We start from the raw sequence: 10,039 nt of genomic DNA, 5'->3' as shown, positions 1-10,039 counted from the left end.
AAATAAATTATGAATAAAAGTTGTGACATTTTCATAGAACTATTCAGTATAAAGCTACAGGCGGGTGTCCATTCCAATTGACCATGGTACATAGATTGTAATGTATAGGTGACATTTAACTCCTTCCTTTCTTACTTTTCACACAGATCCTACATGTAAATGTCTGGCATTGAGCACAAGCTGCGGTTGTTTATTTTATTCTGATTTCAGCTTTGGGCGGGCTGATAAATCCCTCACACAATGTTATCTGTGGGAGTTTGGCTGGGGCCAGGTTTCCTGATGCGAGCAGCCACATCCTGCTTTATGGGCATAGGAAGCGGCGAGGTCCAGCCTGTCCCGCACTGCGGAGAGGATCCCTCCGAGGCGGCAGGTCACAGCTCAGGGAAGCCAGAGAACAGAACGCAGGCGGAGTCCAGTGATGTCACAGGAAGCTCCTATGTTTCCTGTTGATGATCACTGACACTCACTTTGGGCATTGGGATTTTATGTAGCGGTTCTTCTTCTGTATAGGAAGGGGAGCGGGTCCGAGGTTATCCTGTGCTGGAGGCTGGAGGCGGAGGCCGCGTACTGCTCCTGTGCTCGGGCTGCGCTGAGGGCTGTGAGTACCACGGTGTCTTCTATAGCTGCAGACACATCTGTGACCACCTGATGATCTTCTGCTGTGGCTGATGCTTGTGTCGCGACTTGTTACTACGACATTGCTTCCATTATGTCATGATTTAAGATGTCAGCCTTCTTATATGGAAGGACATGTCATACACAATTGCATATCTTGTGTAAACCTCAAACAGTATGTATGAGGACTATGGCTGCCAGGGGTCCACTTATATCTCCTGTCCTTTCAATCCGGTGCCAGAAAAATGAGTTTACAGGTTCTATCAGATTTAAAGGGGTTGGCCACCTACCTCGTGTTTTTTTGTAATGTGTGGGGGCAGGATATCAGGTAATTTAGCAATATACATTTATTAATAGTTCTGTTCCGCTTTCTTCTAATGTAAAGAACATTTTTTATGAGGGTATTTGATGAAAAATTATATATTATGGGAACTTTTTCGTGGTTTCTTTTACACCTTTCAATGTGCAGGTTAAATATTGCTTTAGATTATTGTACAGATTGATACAGACGCAGGGATACCAAATATGTATTTTTAGTGTGTGTGTTTTATATACTTTATTTTGGTTTTGTATGTAACTGGGGTGGTTAAGGGACTTTAATTTTATTTGTTTATTCTTTTTTTTTTTTACTTTTTACATGATTCCACACTTGGGCTTGAACAAACTGCTCAGCTAGTTACAGCCGGGTGCTGCCAGGAGGTAGAACCGGGCATGCAGAGGAGGCAGCAGCTTGGGGCACACACAAGACCATAAGCTGCAGCACTATGGATTGCTAAAAAAAAGAGCAGATCCTGCCAGAGGGGGCACACACCAGTATGTCAGTGTGCTTGGTTTACAATCCCTGATCCTGGTGGTAGATTTTTTTCACAGTTGAATTTTGCAACGTTAGTGTAGAGGTATAGCCTCACTTCTTGGGTCAACATAAGTTATTATGTGCAGCCTAGATCCCTGACTGGAGAAAGACGCTAAGGAAAGAATTGTCCTCAAGGGGTAGTGCAGGGTATTCACTTCATTGTATATAAGTTATTAACAAAATGGTTTGTTCACTATTTTAAAAAAGAAATTCTCCATGTTTTTTTTATTTGTCATAATTTTTTAGCTTTTTATTCTGGAAAACTTCGAGAAATTGCCTTGGTCTTTTTAAAACATGCTAATTTGCACAGATGGATCCAAGAAAATTCCACCCACATGTGGTGTAAAAAAATAATAATCTGCAGGACATGGCTACTGGATTTAACGCTGAAATGTGGCGCTAATTTCAACATTTGCCGTGCCATGGAGTATTGTTTATGTAGGGCAATTCATAGTGCACTGTAATGGTGATGTGGTGTTCTATAAAGATTCACTTGTAGCATCATGCTCTATCATGGAAAATGGCATTTAAAGCATTTCCAAAAGGAAAAAGAATTCACAATTAAAAACCGCGCTCGCTGATGAAGATGTGGCTGGAACACGGACAGAAAGGGAGTGAACTTCCAAATATTTTAATCTTGGGACCTACACTAATAACAAGACAGGTCCATACACACAATGATGTTTAGCGGTGGGGTACATTCAGATGGCCATTTGCTCTCCCGAAACGGACCCAAATACCCCTGTATTATTTAAGTGGTCATATAAGAAAAAAAACCTTTATACTCACCTCCTTCCTCATTCCCTTCTGGGCTTGTGCGTTGTGGTAAGTGTAGCCGGTGTAGTACACTCCAGGCTTCACTTCCCATGCACAATTAAGCCTCACGCTGCAGGAGGAGGTGCCGGTGCAGGATCTTCAGATACGAGTTTGATGTGCCTCATCAGGCTCACATTTAGGTAAGTATAAAAGTTTTTTTAAAAAATGTTCTCCACGTATATCCCTCATACTGGTCAATTTAGGAATTTAAAAGGGGTATTCCCACAAACACAAGTTTCTTATTTTGTTATCCTGAGTACATTTAACACATTTTCTAATTCACTGTTATTAACAAAAATACAGTATTTCACAGATATAAGTCCAACCTGTCTCTATCAGTCCTAGTGTACACAATTTTGGTGGCCCTAGACCTGACCCTATGACTTCTGAGTTTACGATTGGCAGACACGTCGTTCTTCTGCACTGAGCTGCTCTCTGCCTTTAGCCCCTAATGGACTATGTCGGACCTGAGCAGGGAAGCGACACATGCAGGATTTCGGATCTTAGTGAATTGCGGCAGAGTGCATTATCGTCGGACAATGCACTTTCAGTGAACTCCAGCGGCCGGGTATGTAAATGCTGGCAAACAACAGCAGCATTGTGAGGAGAGTAAAGCAGGCAGATAAGGTCTTCATCCATGGGAGGGGAAGGGAGGTATATAGCAGAGCTGTGTATGTTATGACTGTGATAGTAGAGCTGAGATGTGTAATATGCATCTCATGGATCTTATTATTTCTCATCTCTGACCTGCCTCATCTCTCCTTCTATGTGTCAGATATTAGTTAATGTTCAGAAGATTAAAGGGGTTTTCCCATGAAAGAAAATTCTCACATTTCAATCCCCTGGTGATGTTAACAAAATAAAGATCATTTGAACCCCTTACTTGACACTTTTACACAGTTTTATTACTGTTATTACCTATCAGCCCCTAGGCTGCTCAGTGCAAAATCCCAAAGTGGGGATATGTGCCAGGCTCCCCCTTCCTCCGGATTTCTTATTTCCTTGTAGTCTGTTGTCACACAGGAATCCAAGATGGCGGCCAGCCAACCCTAAGGTCAGAAGTTACAGGGTTGGGTCTAGGGGCAACTGAAATTGTATACACCAGGACTGATAAAGACAGGTTGGAATTATATCCGTGAAATGCTGTATTTTTGTTAATAACAGTGAATTAGAGAATGTGTTATTTTGTTATCCTGAGTACATATAAGAAACTTGTCTTTGTGGGAATACCCCTTTAATGAAAGTGTATATAAACCTGTACCCTGATAATCTAACCACATTGTCAGGACAATTAAGGGGTTAAGGATCTCTAATTGGTTTAGGTTCCCAAATCGACCTGACAGGTTCTCTTTGAGTTGGAAAAAGGTAGGAACCCACACAGACAATCTAGAGGCAGTAGATTCTTCATTTTGGTGCATTTAGTACAATATAATAAGTCAAAAAGTTGCAAGGTTATGGAATATTTCATTCCTGTTTCAAGGCACACATGTGTATGCTACCTAAATATGTCAACTAGTATATGAATCATCATTTTTTTATGTTAGGAGTATCTTCACCTGCAAAATTATCAGCGCAAACAAATACTCCCTCTGCTATATCTTACAGATGTCTTAGCAAGGGAGTATTTATTTATAGAGATAATCCCAGCACGTCATAGACCACTCTTTGTGTAAGGATGTTATGATCTGGATCTAACCCTAGTTCAGATATTGCAACCTTGGTCCTTCTCAATGGCCTATGTCAACAATAATAAAGAAAGACCTGTTACACAATCCCTGTACTTGCCTTTAGTCCCTTGGGGTCTAAGCCATTTTAGGGCTTTAGGACCAAGCCTGATTTTTAAAATTTTTCCCTGTGTCATTATAAGAAGTTGTTGTTCACTGTACAGGTTCAGTGAGAGTTTTAGTTTATTGTACGGGTTGTTACAGACTTGGTTTTTGTTGAGTTTTACTTTTTTTATGTTGTATTTGATTTTTATATGGGATGGGGCATCAGGACACATTTATTTGCACTTTTTAAAAAATTTTTTGACAGTTTTAAGTTGTCCCAATGTGATCACTTGTTCAGTGTTATATACTGCGATACTAATGTATTGCAGCATATTACATAGTTAGCCTATGCAGAATCTAGCAGGCGTTACTGACGGCAGCCCTGGGGTCCTTTGTTGGCCCTTAGGGTCACCAATGCAATGATCGACACCTCCGTGTCCCGGTAAAGCCCTATAGTCGCTATCCTGGCTGTTACTGAGGGAACTCGGCTTTCACATATTGTCGGGTTCCCGCGGTGATCACAAGCTTAGCCCGGGCGATCGTCATGACATAACTATCCAAACCTTATGATGTACAGTTACGTTGGGGTGCGTGAAGGGGTTAAATCTGAAAATCTAATTTTCCTACAGTTTCATTAATCCTCAAAATATATATGAAAGAACTATTCTGTTCTGCTGAAATGTTAAAGGGTACCTGTGTATATACTGATTTGGCCATTTTTTAAATATATATTTTCATTCAAAATTAAATCTCAATCTTTTGTTATTCTAGAACAGACCTATCAGAAAAGGTGTATACTGTATAGTTATAGTCACTGACAAAAAATAAAGTCACCTAGTAGGTGTTTGAATCAGATGAATATTTATGTGTGGATGCAATGATGATATGCACAAGATTACAATATTGGAGCAATGAGTTTAAGCACACCTGTCATCAGGAATGTAATTTTCCTCTGGTGACAGGTTCCAATAGCCTTTGCTATGCTGATTTAAAATTGCCTTTGTCAGTCTTCTCTCCACTACACTAATTCAGCTCCCTCCCCCTCCACACTTCCTGTCATGTTTATTGATTAGGCAGGGGAGGGAGTGGGATGGTGAGGAAGAGAGAAAGACTGCATGAGGAGACTGAGACACAGGCTCCAGCCGCCCCTTCCCAGAATTGCAGAAATATTCTTGCTGCTTATAGATGAACATTATCCTGCAAAAAATCCCCTTGAAAACCCAGCAGTTAGATGCAACACATGTCACTATAGGATGTCAAAATCAGATCGGTTTTGGTCTGACACGTGAGCAGGTTATTGCAGTTGCCTCAGATGCCAGAAACAACAGCACCATTCCATGGGGGGTAGCTCAGTTACCATAAATACTCAAGTAGAAGCTGTCCCGAGTATAAGCCACGACACCTAATTTTACCACCAAAAGCTGCAAAAACATATTACGGATAAGCCTAGGGTGGTAAAGGCATTGTTCACAGCCTCCCCAGTGGTATATAGCCAGCCCCCAGTAGTATATAGCCAGCCTGCCCCTGTGGTTATCCAAATCCCTGTAATATAGCCAGCCAGCCAATTTAACATATAGCCAGTGCCCTAGAGAATATAGCCATCCCCCAGTTTTACCATCACATAAAAAACTAAACTGACTACTTAACTTTTACGACGCCCGGGCAGGTCCTTTTCTTACTTCATGTGCACCGGCTAGGTCATGAGCACGGACCTGTCGCTGACCTGATGCCGTTGCCGGGACACATGAAATAAGAAGAGGGGATTGGAAAGGTGACAACTGTTTATTTTGTGGCTCCATTATACACAGTACATAAAGCAGCTGGCGGTCGGGACTGCTAACGCAATGGGGGGAGGGAATAAATTAAAATACAAGGCGCTATGGTGGCTAATTTTTATAATTTGTATAAAACAATATTGCGGTGTATAAACTTATAATAAAAGAAGTCCTGAGGAACAACTCCACTGACCCTTCTGGATGATGGAGAATCTGTGGTCAAAAAGGGGCACTTACCCATACTTCATGCCCAAAAATTTGACCCCTTTGGCAGGAGGAATTAACAATTATATCTGCTCTAGGAGTCACTTCTTACTTAGACGGTTCAGATAAAGCTTTACTTTCTTATGGATATTAATACACTTTCCCTAAGTTTAGAACTGTGACAGCTCATATCCTGATGGCCACGAAATTGGTTTTAATAAGGCACTGGAAAGAATCTACCTGCCCTTGTATGCAAGAGGGCATCACGCAAGTAACACTGACTGTGACTACAAGAAAGCTCCTTCTTTTCAAAGTAATAATTATGCTACTTATGTGAAACACTGAGAGGTTTGCGTTAAATCTAATTACTTGCTCAAGTATTCTCTCATTGAAGCTGGATCTCTAGGATCTATATTGTTGATTTTGTTCCTTTTCCATTAGTTAGTTTTTTTTTCTTTTATATTGAGAAAAGTATAAATCTATATTGTACATTATTATAAATTGCTTAGAACACACGCTCTTCCATATATGTAGCGTTTGGTTACAATTCCTTTGGTTTTACTTGCGAATGTGGTTTTACTTTACTTTAATGTGAAAATGTCTTGTACTGATTCTCTTATATGTAATAAAAACATTAAAAAAAGGAAAGAAAATACAATCCTTGTTACTGATCCACCTATGGAAAAAGGAAAGACCTACAACCAAAGCAGACAATATATACAGACCTATAGCCAAAGGAGGATTACGTTGTCCTTCAGTGTTACAGAGTGGTCCTACTAGATCAGCACTTCCAAAAAATGGGTCGAATCCTACCTATTAACAGTTAACAGTATTATAATTGCTCTTATTGCGTTTTCCCTGAATAGTGTTGAACTTTACTGTAAACTGCACGGTCTTTCAGATATTGCAGATCTGTGCCACAGGATTCTACCTAAAAAAGGTCTAGTGGCCACGAATTTGAATATACCACCATATATCAATTCTAGAAACCATCAGTGTTTCCTCATAGATCCTCCAGGGTATTACACTAATATCAGAAATAATTGTGAACAACCATTTACTCCCTTTTGAGAGACTTAAAGAGGACCTGTCACCCATAAAAAAGGCAACCTAAGTAAGCAGCTTCTAGTGCTACCCCATTTTTAGCATTGATACACTGCCTGCTTTATTGTAACCCTCCAATAATGATAGCAGATATTGTCGTGCCGGACCGAGCTTACAGAGGGCGGGCGTATTCATGAGGGGGCAGGACTAGGAGGCTGTGTCTGCCACTTGAAGCCCGGCAGTTACCTCTGGCCTTATGAATACGCTTCAGCTTGGTCCTGCGTTCCTATTGTAGCAGGCAATGTTTGTAAGCTTTAACAGAGGGTTCCGATATAGCTAGCAGTTTATCACTGCTAAAAATGGGCTAGTGCTAGAAGCTGGTTGCATCACTAAGAAGCTCCTAGTGCCTTTTTAATGGGTGGCAGATCCTCTTTAAACCTAAATTTTAATTTCAACCATCTGAATCTTACAGGTACCAGCAGATTCAGAAAAATCCTCAAAAACATAGCATCCTTAAACCAAGAGAAATTTCGCACAGCGCACTGTTGCTTGAAGTAGAGTGTCCAATGACTCTTGATGTTGAAGAGTTGTTCACCGTCTTGGGTAGGCAGCTCTTATAGCATCAGGGATAGAGTTGTGGCTTCTACTGGTGTACAAGGGACAAACCCATGTCCTAGGTAGTTAACTACAGTTATATAGATTACAATAACAACTTTATTTATAAATTTGTCATCAGATGTATACAGGGCCTACGGGAAGTAAGAACATACAAATATGTTACAATAAATATATGAATTAGGTATTAGAATATAGTATTGTAGATTAATATAATCATGTGCATTATAAAATGCAGAATAATGACGGAATAATTGCATAGTGGTCAAGGCTATTAAATTAATTAAGTATGAATATAGGAATAAAATTTATAAATACATATGAAAAAACACAAATAAATACATAAGTCTAGGGAAGGAAGTGTGAATACATATAACATGAGACTTGATTGCATTCTGCGTCATTTATGTGGTAAAAATTTAAAGTTTTAAGACATGAAGCTGAACACTAACCAGATGGCCTGATGGATGGATAAAATATGGCTCTGTGTCACAGCAGTAGGTGGTCACACATCTGGATGTGGATGTGTGAGTATAAGGATGAGATAATATGTATTGATCAATCTGTGATGATGGCAGCTTCAGGGGGTGTATATGGTCTTTTTGACATATAAGATGAGAGGCATTCGATCTAATTGGAGCGATTTAAAAATTAGAATGATATAGTAAATAGGTAGGTCACATAGAGTTATAACGTAATAGTAGAAGGAAACGACAGACTTGCATGTGTAGCATGTAAACCTAGAGTCAAACCTTAGGGGAAAGGAGACCCAAATGTCTAATGAGATGACTGGGTTTATTTTAATTGCAACAGACCAAAAATGCCATCAGGCATATGTAACCTATTTGTCAATGGTTAAAAAAATACCTTTTATTCATATATCTTAAAAAGTGTATTCAATACACCATAAAGAGCAACAGTGTATATACAAAGAAAAAAGGAGATTAAAAGCACATCTGGAGTGGGTGATTAATTATTTTTAGATCTCATATGACTAAACATATGGTGATAGGAGGCAAGTACAATTGTGGAATGGTACAAAATGTTAACCCCTGTTATTTTCACAGTGGGAAGCAGTTTACAGTGTATCCGTTTTATTATTGAAGTAGTTGAGCCTGTGCTGCACTAGCTACAAGGCAACAGGGTGGCTACTAATCTCTTACTTGGAGTTATAACTCTCCTAATACACTCACTGTACTACCTCCTAGTTGTGACCGTAGTCTATTATACTATTTATCTAAAACCCTACATCCATATGCTGCTTATTAAAATTCAAAGACTATTACAGCCACCTGACATGTTTCGCCATGTTCTGGGGTCCTCAGGGGGTATCTGGGCTGTACAGTTTTGCACTCAGAAATTAAATCGTGGAAGGCTAGTGAGCACATGTGTGATGGAAAGTCACTGCATGCATGCCTACTGACTCCAATGCTCTTTTTCACAAAAATCGTCAAAACCTATTTTTGCAGTGACCAAGTTAGTTAGAAGTCACTTTTTAAGGACTTTATGATAGTACTCCCCCCACAAGTGATACACAAGACATTTTAGAAACTGCACCCCTCAAAATATTCAAAACAACCTTTGGAAAGTTAGTTAACCCTTTGAGCATTTCACAAGCGTGAATAATAAATGAACGTGAAATTACGGAAATCTAATTTTTTTTAACAATATATTCATTGAACACTAAATTTTGTGCCTTCACAAGGGGTTAAAAAGGAAAATGCATCTCAAAATGTTTGGTGCAATTCCTCCTGAGTATTCCAATACCCACTGTGTCAATATACACTGCTGTACGGGCACAGGGTGGCACTTGGTAGGGAAACAGCGCTGTTCAGTTTTTAGAGGACAAATTTTGTTGAAATACTTTCCATGTGTCAGGATACAATTGGAGAGCCCTAGTGGTACAAAACAGAGGGGAACCCCAACAAATGACACCATTTTGGAAAGTACACCCCTTGGAGAATTTAGCAAGGTGTAATATGTGTATATATCCCTAAAGGTGTATGATCCAATCAGACCCCAAAAAGGAAAAAGGTGAAAATTTTCCCCAAAAAGTTACTTTTACCCCAAATTATTCTAAGCCAAAAGTTTCAAAAGATGAAACAATCCCACAAAATGTGTACAACTATTTCTCCTGGTTGTCGAATCGCCCCACATGTGCAGATAAAAGGTATGGGTACGATGTAGAGGGAATGGGGGATGTGTGTCTTTTAGAACCCAGAAATCTTATACATGGGTCAGAGTGCATTTGGAGAGCCCTAGTTTTACCAAAACAGAAGAGAACCCCAACAAGTGACCCCAATTTTGGAAAATACACCCTTGGAAAATGTTTCAAGGTGTAATATGTG

At 39.8% G+C, this 10,039-nt stretch overlaps 1 protein-coding gene across 1 annotated transcript in view; it reads left to right on the top strand.

Annotated features, from left to right (window-relative positions):
* Positions 1 to 450: 450 nt before the first annotated feature.
* Positions 451 to 10,039, top strand: part of CALCRL (calcitonin receptor like receptor) — a 47,362-nt gene continuing 37,773 nt past the window's right edge. The window contains exon 1 of the mRNA XM_072120873.1: positions 451 to 598. The gene's annotated coding sequence lies outside the window, so the exon portion shown is untranslated. The remainder of the gene's footprint in view (positions 599 to 10,039) is intronic.

The sequence above is a fragment of the Engystomops pustulosus genome, chromosome 8 (genome assembly GCF_040894005.1).
Source record: "Engystomops pustulosus chromosome 8, aEngPut4.maternal, whole genome shotgun sequence".
NCBI classification, from domain to species: domain Eukaryota; kingdom Metazoa; phylum Chordata; class Amphibia; order Anura; family Leptodactylidae; genus Engystomops; species Engystomops pustulosus.
Note: the sequence above shows the minus strand (reverse complement) of the source record. Positions and strands in the feature narration are given on the sequence as shown.